General features: G+C 41.2%; 1 pseudogene; it reads left to right on the top strand.

Annotated features, from left to right (window-relative positions):
- Positions 1-17,056, top strand: part of LOC101560168 — a 99,337-nt pseudogene extending 82,281 nt beyond the window's left edge.
- Positions 17,057-17,531: the final 475 nt, after the last annotated feature.

Below are 17,531 nucleotides of genomic sequence, written 5' to 3'. Positions count from 1 at the left end.
GGGGGGGTGGGGGGGTGGGGAGGAGATGTTTCTGCACAGCTCACCATTTATTCAGTGACCTTGGGTTCTGCGCTGCTACCTAGGTTCTGTACACAGTGATTCTTTTCTCCTTTCACTTGGGACACCCTCCAGGTACGTGAGGAGCCAGTTCCGGCCTGGCCTCGGGCTAGGTGCTGGCTCTGGGAGAAGTAGGCGTGACCTGGTCTGGCCAGTCAGAGGACAGAATCGCTCTGGAGGTGGGAATTGCAAGCATCTGGTCCAATCAAAGCCAAGGAAGCAAAGCCATTCTATTCTCTCATGATATTAGGAGACCAGAAAGGCCAGGATGGAATTTCTTGCTTTTTTTTTTTTTTTTTTTTTCTTTCTGGAATTGGGAATCGAACTCCGGCCAGGCACAACAACAGTTTTCCATCCTTGAAGGGGCAGCCATTACAAACATGTACCAAATAAGTAAGTAAATAAATAAATGTTTAAAAATAAATAGAAACACCCCCTCCCCACAAAAAAAAAAAGGAACTGAGATGGAGAGATACATAGAGGTGTAGGGAAGGAAGGAAAAGGAGATTAAGAAAAGGAATTAAGATACATTATGTCACATATAATCGCCACACAAGGAATGTAAACATTATGTACTGTGAAGATGTACTAAGAAAGCAACCAGGCAAACAAGGGAGGACGCGTGGTAGGAGAAGATGACTGCGGGGCCGGACACAAAGTCCCAAGGCGCGTCCAGCCTTCTTCCGAAAGCCAGGTGCCCCAGAGCTTTCCTGCCCTCAGAGCTGCGTGTTCAAGAACAGGTGGTGGTGGTGGCCTGCGGGCAGAAAAGGTACAGGGTACACCAACGCCGGTACCCCAGGGTACATCTGACCTTGCGCGGCTGTTTCCTGTGCACACCATAGCAGGGCGCAGCGCTCCTCATGCTGAGCGGGTTCAGGCCCGGCGGTGCCAGGGCTGGGCAGCAGGAGCCTTTGGATGCGACAGAAATCAACAGTAGTTTACAAGTCAACTAACATGGCAGAGACCTGTCTGAAACGCATATAGTCGCCTTCTGGAAACTTTGCATAATTTATTTTCTGCCATCATTTAACAGAATGAAAAAAAATAGCAATATATTAAAAATCCTGGCAATTGACATTCCTCAGGTTGAAATTTGCTCTATTTTAAATCACATCTCAGGAACTCTTCCTGGAATTTTGGCAAAACGAATAAGTACAGAAATATCACACCAAAAACCCAGTTCTGACACAAGCCTGTTTCATGTGGCGCTGACTAGTGAATTCACCTGAAGGGATTAAAATAAATCTTGTCCTAGATATTCCTGCTTATAAACTTAAAGGCCAACTTCCTCAATTTAGATGTTTCACTAGTAAAAAGAGGAGCTTAAACTACATGCTTCTGAACGTCCTGTAGTCCAGACACATGGGGTGTGTAGTGATCTCCCTGGGGTGCACTTGCTGTCCACAAAGATTCCGTGATCTTTTCTCGCTACATTAGGAGACAGTAGAATGACCCTTGGGAAACTGCCATGCCTGTGTTTGGAGAAGCCAGGGCGGCCCCTGTGTTAAACGCCTGACATTTGAATAACCAATTATTCCTGTGGCTTGTGGGTCAGAGAATGGGGAATTGCAGTTGAACAGGTATGAAATTTCCGGTTGAAAAGACAAAAAACATTTGGCAGATGGATGATAATGGTGAATATAGAATATTTTCAGTGAACTTACATCCACTCCCTGAACTGTACATGTAAATAGCAAAAATGTTAAGTATGTTATATATCGTTTATCAAAATAAAAAATTTAACTACTTCCTGCCCCTTAATAGGCTCTGATGTGAAGGAGCTCATTCCTGGAATTGTGCTCAAACTTCTGACTCCCCCGGGCTGCACTGAGCGGGAAGGGGCTGTCTTGGGCCCATAGGAAATAACTGCATAGTTAATATATATAATTAACAATGCTTCATTCAGTATTGATTATTCTAATGTTAAAAATAAGAATAAGTGGACTGAAGGCTGCAGGTTGGACAAATCTGCTGGAGAAGGGCTGGAATGTGCGACCCTGAGATGCAGGACGGGATGGGATATGCATTGTGACATGCACACATACCTGCAGAAACACACACACACACACACACACACACACACACACACACACACAGCATGCTCAGGATTCTAGCCAGAGATCTTGGGAGGAGCAAAAAGGATAGAGGAGGAGCCTACTGCTCACTGCCACAGCCATGGGCCAGGGACCCTGCAAGGCCAGATTAGGACCCTTTCTTCACCCTGGCTTCTAGGTACCAGATCCTCAGCACAGTGGTGCCGTTTACAAGGAGTTCAGTCCAGAAAATGGACTCTTGGGTCCATATATTAGCTATGACAGTCAGCTGTTTTTGGCATTTAGAGTAAGAAATACTCAACTAGCCAGGCCTGGTGGCACATGCCTGTACTCTCAGTACTCAGGGGGCTGAGGTAGGAGGATCACTGAGAGTGTGAGGCCATCCTGGGCTACATAGTGTGTTTAAGGCCAGTCTGAACTGCGTAGCAGTGGTAATCTGTAGGGAACCCCTCCTGATCCTCATCTTGGTCCAACAAGTTTATATTTATAATCCCAAAATATGTTATTGGAATCCCATCAAGTTAATCTCACTCTACCACTTCCAGTGCAACCTATGGAGAATAAAGACACTAAGGCATATTTATAGTTATGGGGAGCCAAGGGGTCCTGAGGCCAGACATGGTTATGGCTATCTGGAATAAAGGCCTCAACCCAGGGCCAAACCCAGGTTTTATTCAGTCATGAAGAAGGAGTGGCTTAAAGATGAATGACTGAGAATGGCAGGAAGAAGGTAAGTACTGTAGCTGGGCTTAGGTAGGAGGCCTGCATTTACTTCTTCAATATGCAGAGAGAAGGATGTACAGAAAAAGTAATTTGCCTTGTACTACTGAGATAGTACTACTGGGGTCCAGTGCTTCAGCTCTGATGTGTAATATTTCAAGCCCCCGAAGTCATAGCCTCTATCTTGAGACTCGATCCCAGTTGGCAGCATGGAGCACTAGCTCTTTGTCCTGTCTTGACCAGGCTTATATTAAAGAGTAGCAGGTGTGGGTTATCAGGGAAACATGCATGCCGTCTTCAAAGACTACCACCAGTACCTAGCTAGACCAATATGCATTGCTTAAAGCCAATTGAAGGGGGAAGGAAAAGTCCTAGCCAGCTCTGTACCTATCAAGATGTGGAAATAGGGTCAGGCACAGACAAAATGGTGACAACTGCTCTTCTTTTAAGGAGAGTCACCCAGGTGATCCTCTATAGTAATCTTGTCAGGGGGAGAGAGAGAGAGAGAGAGAGAGAGAGAGAGAGAGAGAGAGAGAGAGAAAGAGAAATACCCAACTAAATTGAATGTGGCTGTGGCAATTTGCTGAAGACAGAAGACCCATGTAGGCTTGTTGCCTAAAACAAAATGGAAACAAAGGATAAGGTCCCTTCGGTTTTTCAGGAGGCTCTTGCATTTCCCTTCAGCTTGGATGCTGTAGCCCGTCTCCATCACACCTCCATCTCCAGCCTCTTGATAGGGACTGCACAGGACACTGCACCGAGCCTCAGGCCTTTGACCTGCCCCTCCGGCTCTCCAGTGTGCAGACAGCCCTTTCACATGCTCCCACACCTCACACTGGGTGTGGCCACTGTAAGCCAGCGCTGTGAACCCTTATATGTCTGTACATCTTGCATCAAGCCTGCTTCTCTAGTGAGCGCTTGCTGAGGCAGCAGCCGTCGCCAGTTGCATTACTGACTCATTGTCGCACCCCTGCCATTTGCAGGAAATTCCCTGTGCGGTGCATAACTTTTACACAGGCAAAGTGTGACAGTTGATAGGACCTACATAGCGACATACTTTTGCATCATGTGCATGTCTCACAATATAGCAACGGGCACCCAGGATCTAGACAGAAGGGGTCATGTCAGTGATTTGATTTTTTGAGAATTTTATAATATCTATGTAGGTGTTTTTGGAATTGCCTTCAGACTTGGAAGTCATCCAACACTACCTGTCCATCCAACACTCATCATCCTCCTGAGAATCTTCTTCCTCTGGAAGTGCGAGGCTAGTGCTTGCCCTTGCTCAAGTCTTTTTCTAGTGTCACTTCAGCAACACTGTTATTTAAAATTGCATCCTTCCTCCTTGCATAAGCTCCTGCCGCATCCTGCCCCACTCTGTCCCATAGCCACCATCACAGTCTAACACATGATGTAATTTGCTTATTTATCAGCCTATCATTTATTGCATGTCACCCACAAGAATGTGAATACCTGCATTACTCCAAAATAGAAGACAGGTGTGCGAACCAACAGTATGTGTCATACTAGGTGGTTATTAAGTCTCACAAGATTCCCCCTCAAGTTTCATTTACCTACCATCTGTTCCAACACCAATTTTTTAAATTATCAGTGGCCTTAATAGATGGCCTTAATTCAGTTGACTGTACTGATTGTCTTTTGCAAAGGGAACTGTAAACTGATCACTTTTGGGAAATATACTCAGCAGATAAATATACTTTCAACCTAAGAATGTACAAACAAAACAAGTCCTTCTTCCACTGTATCCTTTCAACTATCATCTTATTTCTCCAACTTTCTGCACAGCCGAATTCTGAACAGCTTTACCTATGTCCACCATTGGTTGTCTCTTGTCCTGTTGAGTAATCTGAAGTTGAGTGCTGCCCTCTGCACGCACTGCCTCTGCCTCCTGACAGGCCTATTCTGGGTCCTCTGGGTGCCCCTCCACCGCTCCTTAGCTCCCATCCACCCTGCCCCAGCACTGCCCTATGAGAGGCCTCTTCTCTCCATTTTTTTCTGCCTCACAGGCCTCTCTCCTCAGTTTCTCCACTGTCATGTTTCTCTCCCTGACTTCTCAATGTTGGGGCTCCTGAAAGTGACTCTGAGCCCTCCAATCTTCTCCCTTGGTGACTTCTACATTGAAGTAGCAACCTTGCATTACTGACCAGAATGTTTCTCAAGAGCTCAGCACTCTCCACTTGAAATTACACTGTGCATCCAACAGCATGCTTAATGGCTCCACATGGGCCTTGAGGAGTAGTCCAATTTCAGGGTTTTCTAATGCAGAACGTTTGAGCTTTGCTCTTAAAGGTTCACAACGTGCTCTCTCTCCATCAGGAAAAGAGCGCCATACTCTATAGTAGATTTCCTGGGTCTCCTCCTGACTTTCAACCAGTTGTCTGGGTTTTTTGTTTTTTTTTTTTTTTTGTTTTGTTTTTTTGCAAAACCGGGGATTGAACTCAGGCCCTTGTGCTTGCCAGGGAAGCACTTATTCCACTGAGCCGTCTCCCCAGCCCCATACTCTATAGTTTCTCAGAACAAATGCCTAGCATTTTGTCCACCCCTAATGTGTGGATCAGGAGTCAGGTCTGTGCACCAATAGATGTTTTGAACTGCTCATTCCCAGGCCCCATGGCCTCTCTACCTGTCTGTGGCATCCACAGCCCTTTGCAGCCCTACCACCTACACCGTCACCAGTCTCTCTCTGATTCATTTCCATGTTGGCCCCTTTCCAACCCTGGCTTCAATCAGCAGCAAGAGAGCTCTTTCTACAATAAAAGTCACCTGATATTGTTCTGCTTGAAACACTTTTGGGTGCTTGCCAGTAAACCTAGAACTAAAATCCTCCTTTTCCCTGGTCTTTGAGCCCCCACCACTGTTCACTGCCTCTGTGCAACTTCCCCCTGGTCATTACTGTCCTGCTGCAGGGTTTCCATTGCCTTCTTCCAACCATTTCACGTCTTCCACTTGCGCAAACTCTTCCACTTGTCAGCACCTCTTCCACTTTGTTTGCATTTCCACCTTCTTTCATGGATTCAGACCGCAGTTTCAGTGTCCTGTCTGTCCTCACAATGATCACATCTTTGCACCTGGGTCTGTTTTGCATTTGTTTTTATAACTCACAGTACTTTCACTTGTTATTGAAATCCTACTGTTGGCTGTTACCTCTGTAAACAAGTAAATTCTGAAGGGCTGGGCACAGTCTCTGTCCTCCCACCCAGAACAGCTTCTCACCCCGACTGGCACTTGATGTTTGTGCAATGAACAGTATTTCCCAAACCATTCACTGTCAGAACATCCTGTAGAGTTTTGTGTTCTAGACCTTGCCAGAAGTACTTTCATTTAATTTAAATCCTTTAAGAAACAGATGAGGCAGAAAAGTAGCAGTTAGAATGCTGCTTCTGTCCACCCAGAAGGGGCATCGGAGTTTTAGATTGAGAGAAATACAGAGCATTATTTAAGGTTGGGAGGGGTAAAGTGGGAGAAAATCCAGTCAAACAATCATGAGTTGAGTTGTTTGTTTCAATTATTTGCAATAATTCTCTTTGAAACCCTCATTCTATAGCACTAACCAGGCTATGATAGCCATTATTTGTGATTTTGAAGTTTATGTAACGCTGAGGTTAAGGCACATAATGCACATTCACATTCATAATTCTGGTATGTCCATATAAAACAATGAACTACTGATTTGTGCTGCAAAACAGTTGGACTTTGAAGATACTATGCTGAGAGTAGAGAAGCCACTAAAAGGTGCACAACTGTCTAATTCCATTCATCTGAGGCGCAGCACATTGTTAGACTGCTGGAGATGGAAAGTGGAGTGGTGGGGGCCGGGCATTGTGGGAAGCAGGGATGGGAGTTGCTGTTCAGCAGGCACGGTTTTGGGAGAGGAACAGAGTTCTGCAGATGGGTGGTGAGGATGGCCATGAATATTCTTTACATGGTAATTGTACACTAAAAATAGTTTGGATGCTGAATTTTCTGTTATGTAAATTTTACTGTAATTTAAAGAAACAATTCATCTGACAAAGATGATTTTGTTTCATTCTCTACCCTCATTTTCTCTCAGTCCTTTAATTTTATCTTTTCTTATTTCACTGTATAAGTTCATGTAACTCAGCTTAAATATTTTCTGGAAAATTTGTAGCTCTTTAAAAAAAAATTGGACATGGATCCAGGGCCCTGGAAGACAGCATGAACCCACAGGCTGATACTTGACCAAGTCCACAACTGTGGATTCTACGCGTTGGCTCAGCCACTGCCAACATGGAGCTGGCTCTGTGTTTTCTCCTCTGCATGGGACAGTGGAAGTGCCAGCCAAACAGTGGACCTGATCTCAGGTTAGGCAAGAGTCTGGAAGAGGGGATTCGACATGATTGACTAGTAGAGTCTCGTCACAGAAGCTGAGAGATCCACCAAGCAGGGATGATCTGGCTGATCCATGGCTGAGTAGAAGAGGAGCCACGTCAGAGAGACTCAGAAGACCTCAACTAGAAACACAGAGAAACTATTGTAAATGGAAAGAGACACAAGAGATGGGTTGGCCAAACGTGTGACAGATATGTGATGACCATGTCTGAATTCTGACTTGAAGATTCTAATGCAAAGGACACTACTCAGAGACAGCTGTGGAGCATCCCATAGGAAGAGATAACCACATTGAGACTGAGAGAACCAGTGGATTTCCAAGTCAGTAGGTGGTCTGTGATCTTAGTCTATCTCCTGCCACAATAATTGTGATGGATGTCATTGTGGTAGAGCTGGCAGTAGTGCTGTTGTAGGCAAGGGCTTGGTGTTCAAACCTGGATCCCTGGGCAGCCCCTTGGCTCTAAGCCATGCTCTGTGCCATCAATTTCTTAGAGTGGATGAGGAAAGAACAGCTTCAAGAGACATAGAGCACTTGGAAGACATGCTGGAGAGAGCCCTAGTGAGGGGCTGGAGCTTGGAAGGTGGTCAAAGGCCAGGTTCAAACAGAGTTACACAGGATTGGAAGGTCACATTCATTTCCTGTTCTCACTTTTGCAGAGTTCTGCATTTGGCATTATTCTGGGGCTGGGCGGTTGCCTTAGGCTTCCGGTGTGAGCAGGGACATGGCTTGACTTGAGCTGTGCTCCTTACGCCTAAGCTGAGGAAGGAGCCATGTGCCCAGACAATACAAAACTGTCTTTCATTGTTTTCTTTCTTTCTACTGTTTTCCTCCTTTTGCTCATTTTCTGCCTATCTTTATTCCATTATTTCACCTGTTTCTTTTATGAGTGGATTAATGTGTGTATGTGTGTTCTGTGTCTCCTCCTTTTGCCATTTTCTTCCAATGTAGTTTATAAAAGGTAAAGTAATTCTCTCTTCTATTTATTCCTGCCACTTTCATCTATATCTTTTCACCTGATTTCTTGCATCTCTCTCTTTTCCTTTCTCTATTTTTCTTTTCTTTCTCCCCCTTCCACTTGTCTCCCTTCAGTTCTTTTCTGTAATGTTTATATTATTCATAGAATCCTTTCTCTTTCTTATTACCAAGTTTATACCCAACATTCTTTGTTTTATCTTTCTAAATATACAATGTATTTCTGTGGAGGAGCAACAGGATGGCTGTCCTTGAAAGAAGAGAATTTGTCTCCATTTTGGCTAAACCTGGCCCTAACTCTGTTTATTAATATGTACAGAGTGGGCTAGGATATTTCTTTATCTGCTCAGTTGGCTTTAAGCAATGCAAATGAATATATATATATATATATATATATATATATATATAGAGAGAGAGAGAGAGAGAGAGAGATAGCCAAGGTGCTGAGGTGCAGTCTTTAAAGCTAAGCAATAAATCAGTAATTCCCTGTCTATAGCTTTCTACTGGTATGGGTTAGGTAGGAGTGAGAGGTACTGTAATTTGGAATTGAGCCTTGAAAGAGAGGTCTGATGTCCCAAAGCATGAAGGCTGGACATCAAAGCTGAAGCATTGCCACCAAAACACAAGATATTTCCTCAAGCTTTCTCTCTCTCTCTCTCTCTCTCTCTCTCTCTCTCTCTCTCTCTCTCTCCCTCCCTCCCTCCCTCCCTCCCTCTCCCTCTCCCACCCTTGCAGAAGTGCTATTTTACCTCCCACCTAGTCCAGCTCCTAGCACTTACAAGCTTCCCACCATTCTCACAGTCCCTCATTCCTGAGCCACTCCCCTCTTCACAAATTAATAAAGCCTAGGTTTGGCCCTGCATTGAGGTCTCTCTTCCAGGTAGCTATTATTCTAATTGGACTTAGGATCCCTTGGCTCCCCACATCAACAAATATGACTAAGTGTCTTTATTCTCATCAGGAATTGTACTGGAGGTGGTAGAGTAGAATTACCTATTGGAATTCCAATAATTTTCCCCTGGGATTACAAATGAGGACTCCACTGGACCATAAGGAGGCAGACAGAGGGATTCCTGTATATCTCTACCACCATTAGGATTCTTTGCCCCACCTTCTAGTTTCTCTTCCTCATACCATATACCAGAAGAATTAATCATCCCATCTCTCCATCCCTACCACATTACTAAGTCCCCAGTCCCCTGGACTTTAGACAACTGATTCTATAAAATTACTGTTGGTTGAATATTTTGCTTTACCCTTAGAAGAAACACAGCTATTTAGTGCACACTGGCTGTGGGTAAATACTTGTTTTTTATGAAGTTTATACTTTAACTATGGATTTCTTCTCTAGCGTAAAGGGAGACCAAAATTGGGTCTCGCGGTACGTTCTGAACTTGCCCTGATACATAGGATTGTAACTGATTAGATTATTACTACTGTAGCTGATTTGATTGTGTAGGAATACTCCTGACTCAATGGACAATTTCATACTAGTAAATCTGCCTCCTAACCCCACCATGCCTCCCAGGGAGGACAGAAAGCCTTCTTAACCCAAGAACTTGGACTAGACCAGACTCTGAAAGAATACCTACAACCCGGCAGAAAGAAGTCCTGACGCTGAGTTAACATCAGTATTGTGGTGGAGGTGTCAGAGGAGTTATTGGAGTGGGAGCCTTTGACTCTGGCAAAAAAGCTGCATGTGAACCACACATGCACTCTCTCACTGGAATATTCAGTCTGTGTTCCTGTGAGATCTCTTATAATTTTGAGATTTTTTTTTCTTGATTTATTTAGTAGTAGGGGGATATGTTACATTCTTTCATGTTTGTTTGTTTTAGTTTACTAGGTGTTTAGCTTAATGTCTTATTTCTTCCATTGGCTCTCAGTTAACAGGTGTTCAAATTCTTTCCATCCTTCCAGTTTTCTGTCCAGTTTCTCTTATCCTTTCTATTGGTAAACCTGGATCCTCCCCGTCCTAAGCCTTTGGCTCTTCTATAACTTACTTAGCCTATCGTCTTCCCTATCAGTGAGTTCTAACCTCCATGTTGTTTTCCTCAATAACAAAGTAAGCCTCCTTTCTCCCATATGTAACCCTTGGCCCCACAGATATCCTCTGAAAACTCTCGGTACTAACCCTTCAACTCAACTAAAAGTATTCCAGTAGAATGAGCCCAGCCCCCACATCAAACTTTTCTTCTCATCTATCATTATCCTCCTTTCTGACCTTTTCCTTAGCATTTTACGCTCCTTACCCAACCACTTCACCTACCTCACAGCAGAACAACTACAAATAAAAATGGTTGTAGCAGGTATGGAGGACAGACAGAAGGCCAAAGAGTAACTACAAGAACTACCATGAAGAGGTATTTTATGAAACTGTGCTAACCAGGAGTAATTCTTTCAGTAAAATATAGGAGCAGAGTCAAAATCACTTAAAATAAATAACAGAAGGAGTAAACACTTACATTGGATGTACAAAACTGGAATTATTCACAGAGAGGCAATATCCTATTAAAAATCTCCATAGAAGCCCTAAATACTCACTATTCTAGTTCTAAACCTGTAGTTCCCTGTAAAAAAGAAGGGGAAAAGATGATACATAAAAGTATAATATATTGTATATATAATATCTATTTTATAAAGTATATTTTGCAAATCACAGATGCACATAGGAGAATGTGGAAACAAGGCAACACAAGATCTCTGAATCTCTAAGCTTTCCCAACTTTCCCAAGGCAGAACAAGTGGCCACAGAGGGGAAAAAAAGCAAATACTAGGTAGCAGAATTGTACAAAAAGCTTATGAAAGGGATGAGGACAGTAGATGAATTCAAAGAGGAAGTGAACTAACAATTTCACTCGATCTACCCATAGTGAATTTTAGGGAAATGATTAAGACCAGATAAGCTATCCAAAGTCTCTCAAAACTTGAACGACAGATTCAACAACAATATGTTATCCTTGAAAAGATGTCAGACAGAAATACCTGATGTAAAAAAACCTGTACAAAATTCATAAACTCCAAAAATGACCAACGCAAAGACAGTGTCTGAAATTGAGGACAAAATAGTGAAAGAATAATGAAGTACTCAAAGAAGACACAAAGAAAAAAGAAAAGCAGAAAAGATTATTTAACAACTAGCAGATGACAATGAAAAGACCATACAAAGACTAACTGGACTTAGATAAAAGCTGGAAGATAACACATACGGATTTACTAACATGTTTGCAGAAATCGTAAAGAAAATTTCCCAAATATAAGAGAGATTTCAAATGCATGTAAGTGACACCCATAGAACACCTAATATGACGAGAAAATAAGTTCACCATGGCATATTCTTAAAAAAGTATCAGATATTTAGCAAAAACCCAGATTTTTTAAAAATGTAGGAAAACAAATGAATCACATATAAAGATAGACCAAATAGAATCACAGCAGGCTTTTCAACACAAAGCCTGCAGGCCAGAAGAGCTTGGGGTGAAGGATTTGAAGCCCTAAGAGCAAATAACTTCCCACCCAGAGTCATTTATTCAGCAAAGAACTCCTCCAAAGCAGATGGAGGAATAGGGTATCTCCATGAAAAGCAGGCAGCCCAAAAAATAACCGAGTGCTAAACCAGCACTTAAGAAAATACCTAAAATTATTTTTGACAGAAATAACAAATCTGACACAGCTAAAATACAGGGTAACTGCAACAGAAAATGTTAGGAAAAGAAAATCAAAGGACGGCTGGGGAGACGGTTCAGCAGAATAAGCGCTTGCCTGGCAAGCACAAGGGCCTGAGTTCAACCCTCCAGTTCCACCAGAAAAAAAAAAAAAAAAAGAAGAAGAAGAAGAAAGAAAATCAAATGAGTCACCCACAGATAAAAGAAGGCAAAAATAGTAAAAGATCAAACCACCTCAGTAATATCTCTCAACATTAACAGCCTCAACTTTCCAATTAAAGGGCAGAGACTGACAACCTGTATAAAGTTAAAAAACAACAACAAAAAACCAGAATCCAACAATTTGTTGCATTTAAGATACTCATCTAATTAAAAATACATTCATAGACTAAAAATTAAAGGTTATAAAATAATATTTCATTGAAAAGATGGTCTTTATCTCAATCTAATAAAATCCATCCATGACAAACCAACAGCTAGCATCATACTAAACAGACAAAAACTGAAAGCTTTCATTCTAAAATCAAGAACAAGACAAGGATGTCCACTGTCGCCCTCCTATTCAACATAGCTCTGGAAACACTAGATAGAGCAATTAGACAATAGAAATAAAAGGAATAAGGATAGGAAAGGAAGAAGTTAAATTATCATTATTTTCAGATGACAAGATGATGGGAACCAGGGAAGCTGAAAGTTGAAATGGCAGCAGGACAGCAGGAGAGAAATTAGGGAAACCAGATTCTTCACAATAGCATCCCAATAAAGTGAAAAACGTAGGAATCAATCCAACAAAGTACAGAATTTATATACTAAAAATTAGAGTACTCTGAAAAAGGAGATCAAAGAGGATATCAGAAAATGAAACATATCCCTTGCTCATGTATAGAAAAACCAATACTGTGAAAATGACCATTCTCTCAAAATTGTTATACAGATTCAATGCAATCCCAATCAAGAGACCATTACCATACCTCACAGAACTAGAGAAAATATTCCAAAAATTCATCTGGAACCAAAAGAAATTTAAGATGACAAAAACAATCCTGGGCAACAAAGGCAAAGCAGGAGGCATCAGAATCTCTGACTGGAAGTCATACTAATAGGTATTGTGATAAAATCAGCATGATACTGGCAAAACAAACAACAACAACAAAACAGACCAGAGGACCAGTGGAACGTATTGGAAACTGCAGACGCCAACTACAAACACACTCACTTTTGACAGTGTTCACTGGAAGAGAGATAGCCTGTTTAATAAATTGTGCAGGCAAAATCTGGCTCTCTACATGCCAAAGATGAGAACTAATCCATGTCTATCACCATGCAAAAACTAAAGTCAAAATGAATCAAAGATCTAAATATTAAAACAGAAACACTCAACCTACTGGGAGAGAAAGTAAGTAGAAAGCTTGAAGATGTAGGCATAGGTAGAGAGTTCATGAATGAAACCCAGACTACATGGGCTGTACTTTAAGGAATCAGCAACTCGAATTTCATCTTATGGAAAAAGCATTTGCACAGAAAAAAGAATCATCAGTTGAGTTAAAAGACAATTTACTGGGGCCAGGGAGATGGCTCAGTGGAGTAAGTGCTTCCTGGCAAGCGCAAGGGCATGAGTTCAAACCCTGGTTCCACAAAAAAAAAAAAAAAAAAGATAAATAAATATAAAAAAAATACAACTCACTGAAGGAGAAATTAAGGAAGCCAAATGAAATTTTTAGAATGGAGAAAATTTTTAGCCAACTTTCCATAAGACAAAAGACCTTTTTCTAGGACATATAATTGAAAAAAAAAGCTTCCCTGTTCAAAGATCTAATCTAAAAATGGGCATCTTAAATGAATACACACTTCAGATTATGAAATATGAATAGCAAACAAATATATAAAAAATGTTCAACATTATTGGTCACTTGAGAAATGTAAATTAAAAGGATATTGAGAATGACCATAAAGAATGACTAACATCAACAAATCAAACAGTAACAATTGCTGATAGGACTGTGGCGAGAAAGGAACCTTTCTCCACTGTTGGTGGGAGTGTAGACTGGTACAACCACTCTGGAAATCAGTGTGGAGAATCTTAAAAATACTAGGATTAGGTGCCCCATTCTTCCCAGCAATTGCCCTTCTGGGCACCTTCCTAGAAGAATTAAAAACCTCATACCACAGCAGTATATGAGCACCCATGTTTATAGTAGCACAATTTGTAATAGCTAAACCTTCAATGTCCATCAATGGAAGAATGGATTAAAAAGATAAACTGGACACTTTTATAGGTAAATGAATTCAACTTGAGACCATACTCATAAGTAAAATAATAAATCAGACTCACATGTATGAACATTGAATTATCTCCCTTTTGTGAGAATTTGAAAAATAAATAAGGTCTAAAATACACAATAAATATTCTGAAATGAGGAGAAATTGTTCAAAAGGGAAAAGGAACCAGGAGGGTGAAAGGAGAAATGACAGTAAAGAAAAGGGGACATATTCAGGTTAGTTATACTATTAGTGTCTCTCAGATCATTAAAAAGCAAGGTTTGTGCTTACATGCATTGAAGAAACTTTTATGCCCATATCTTATGCCCTGAGCAACTACTTTAAATATAATAATATATAATGAATTAACTATTAGTTTCCTGTTATTTTGTTATGAAATTTCATTTCTTTTTTCACAAGAATAAAGAAAATAATATTTCACACACTAGGTCCCTGAAAGAAGCAGGGGTAGCAATTGTAGCATCAGACAGGTAAACTCCAAGCCAAGATGATTGGAACAGACAAAGAAGGTCACCGCCTACTGTTTAAGGCACAATCCAACAAGAAGAGATGACACTGGAGAGCATAAGTACAGCACAGATGTACCGCATACTGGATAGCCTATTTTCACAGAACAAAAACTGTTGAAATTAAAAGATAAAATAAATACACTACACTTGCATAAAGAGATAGATTAACTAAGCAACAAACAATACAGGAATATCAGAGCTGAACCACACCCTTGAACACATAGATCTACTAGATATTTACAGAGTGTTCCACCTCTTTACAATAGACTGCACATTCTTTTCAGCAGCACATTGTACTTTTTCCAAAATAGACCATATAGTAGTCCACAAAGCCTGTTTAAGTAAATATAAGAGGATTGACGTCACTTCATGCATAGTTTCAGACCACTGTGATGTGAAAATGGAAATCAACGGCAGAAGAAATCTCAGAAAAGACAAAAGCCCCTGGAAAATTAAACAGTATACTCCAAAATAATGAGTCAGAGCAGAAATAATTGAAGAAATTTTAGAAATGTCTGGAAATTAATGACAATGACTTCACTGAAACCTGAAGGACACTATGAAAGCAGTTCTAAGCAGAAAATTCATCACGATCAATGATCCCAATAGGAAAACACAGCTGCCCCTCATAAATAACCATATCAAAATTCTTAAGACACTTGAGAAACAATAATAACCGGCCCCAAACCAAAATTAAGGGAGGGATTATAAAAGTAGGAGAAGAAATCAATGGAATGGAGACAAAATAAGAATAGTGAAATAATCAATAAATTGATTACAAATAAACTGAAGCTGGTTCTTTCAAAGAATTTTTAAAAATAGATAAACTTTAGACTTATCAAGAAAAAAAAAGTTTCACATTGATGCAATTAGAAATTACAAAGGTGACAGAGGCCCTAAACTTGCACACATGTTCCCATCACACTATGTGCCGAATGCTCCAGCCTCTTGTGTGCTCACATTGTCTCCTGCAGGTTCAGCCTCAGGGTCAACTGCAGGGGTGGGTGGTGCAGCAGTCTTCCCACTCTGTTCTCAGAACGCCGCTCGAATAGAAAGCCAAAATTCCTTCCACATAGAGTATGATACTTTTGGTGAACTGAAGGTCCCAAATGATAAGTATTATGGAGCACAGACTGTGAGATCTACAATGAATTTTAAGATTGGAGGTGTGACAGGACGCATGCCAATCCCAGTTTTTAAAGCTTTTGGCATCTTGAAGTGAGCAGCTGCTAAAGTTAACCAGGATAGATCCAAAGATTGTGACTTCAATAATGAAGGCAGCAGATGAGGCAGCTGAAGGTAAATTGAATGATCATTTTCTTCTCGTGGTGTGGCAGACTGGATCAGGAATGAAGACAAATATGAATGTAAATGAAGTCATTAGTAACAGAGCGATTGAAACATTAGGTGGACTCAGCAGCAAGAAACCTGTTCATCCCAATGACCATGTAAATAAAAGCCAGAGCTCCGATGATACCTTTCCTGCAGCAATGCACATCGCTGCTGCTATAGAAGTCCATGAAGTGCTTTTTTCAGAACTACAGAAGCTACATGATGCTCTTGGTGCCAAATCCAAAGCATTTGCACAGATCATCAAAATAGGGCGGACTCACACTCAGGATGCTGTTCCGCTTACTCTTGGGCAGGAATTTAGAGGTTATGTGTAGCAAGTGCAGTATGCGATGGCGAGAATCAAAGCTGTGATGCCAAGAATCTATGAGCTTGCAGGGGGAGGTACTGCCTTTGAGACTGGCTTAAATACCAGAATTGGCTCTGCAGACAAGGTGGCTGCAAAAGTGGCTACGCTCACAGGCTTGCCTCTTGTCACTGATCCAAATAAATTTGAAGCTCTGGCCACTCATGGTGCTCTGGTGGAGCTCAATGGAGCCATGAACACCACTGCCTGCAGTCTGTTGAAGATAGCAAATGATACTCATTTTCTGGGCTGTGGTCTTCATTCAGGTGTGGGAGAGCTGATCTTGCCTGAAAATGAACGAGGAAGCCAGGCAAGGTGAACCCTAGTCAGTGTGAAGCACTGGTCTGGTCGCAGCCCAGGTTATAGGAAATCACGTTGCTGTCACCATTGGAGGTAACAATGGACATGTGGAGCTAAATGTTTTTAAACCAATGATGATTAAAAATGTATTGCAGTCAGCCAGGCTGCTGGTGGTGCTTCAGTTCCCTTCACTGAAAGCTGTGTGATGGGGATCCAGGCCAACACAGAAAGGATCAACAAGCTAATGAATGAGTCTCTGATGCTGGCGACAGCTCTTAATCCTCATATAGGGTATGACAAGGCAGCAAAAATTGCTAAAACTGCACAGGAAAATGGATCATCCTTAAAGGAAACTTACTGAACTTGGCTTTCTCACAGCAGAGCAGTTCAATGAGTGGGTAAAACCTAAGGACATGCTCGGTCCAAAGTGATTGAAAAAAGTATAATAAAAATAGGCTTGTATAAAAATTTAAAAGAAATCAGAAAAGTGAACTCACAATAGATACTATCAAAATCCAGAAGATGGTAACTATTTGAAAAATTATACTCCAACAAATTAGCAAATTTTGAAGACATGGAGAAGTTATCAAAAGTAACCTGAGAAGACATAAATATACTTAACCCAATAACATTTGATGAAATTGACAAAGTAATAACGAATCTACTAACTTAAAAAAAAAGCCCAGGAACTTTTGGAGTCACTGCTGAATTCTACAAAAACCTCTAAGGGTATTATATCACCAATACTCTTCCAAGAAATTGAAAGGGATGAAGTGCTTCCAAATTCGTTTATGGAAGCCAGTTACCACTCTGATCTCCAATCTGGATAAAGACTCAATTAAGAAAGAAAATATTAGGCCAATTTCCTTAATGAACGTGGATTCAGAAGTCCTCAACAAGATATTA

Source organism: Octodon degus, unplaced genomic scaffold (assembly GCF_000260255.1).
Source record: "Octodon degus isolate 3935 unplaced genomic scaffold, OctDeg1.0 scaffold00192, whole genome shotgun sequence".
NCBI classification, from domain to species: domain Eukaryota; kingdom Metazoa; phylum Chordata; class Mammalia; order Rodentia; family Octodontidae; genus Octodon; species Octodon degus.
This window is presented reverse-complemented; position numbering and strand designations above follow the sequence as displayed.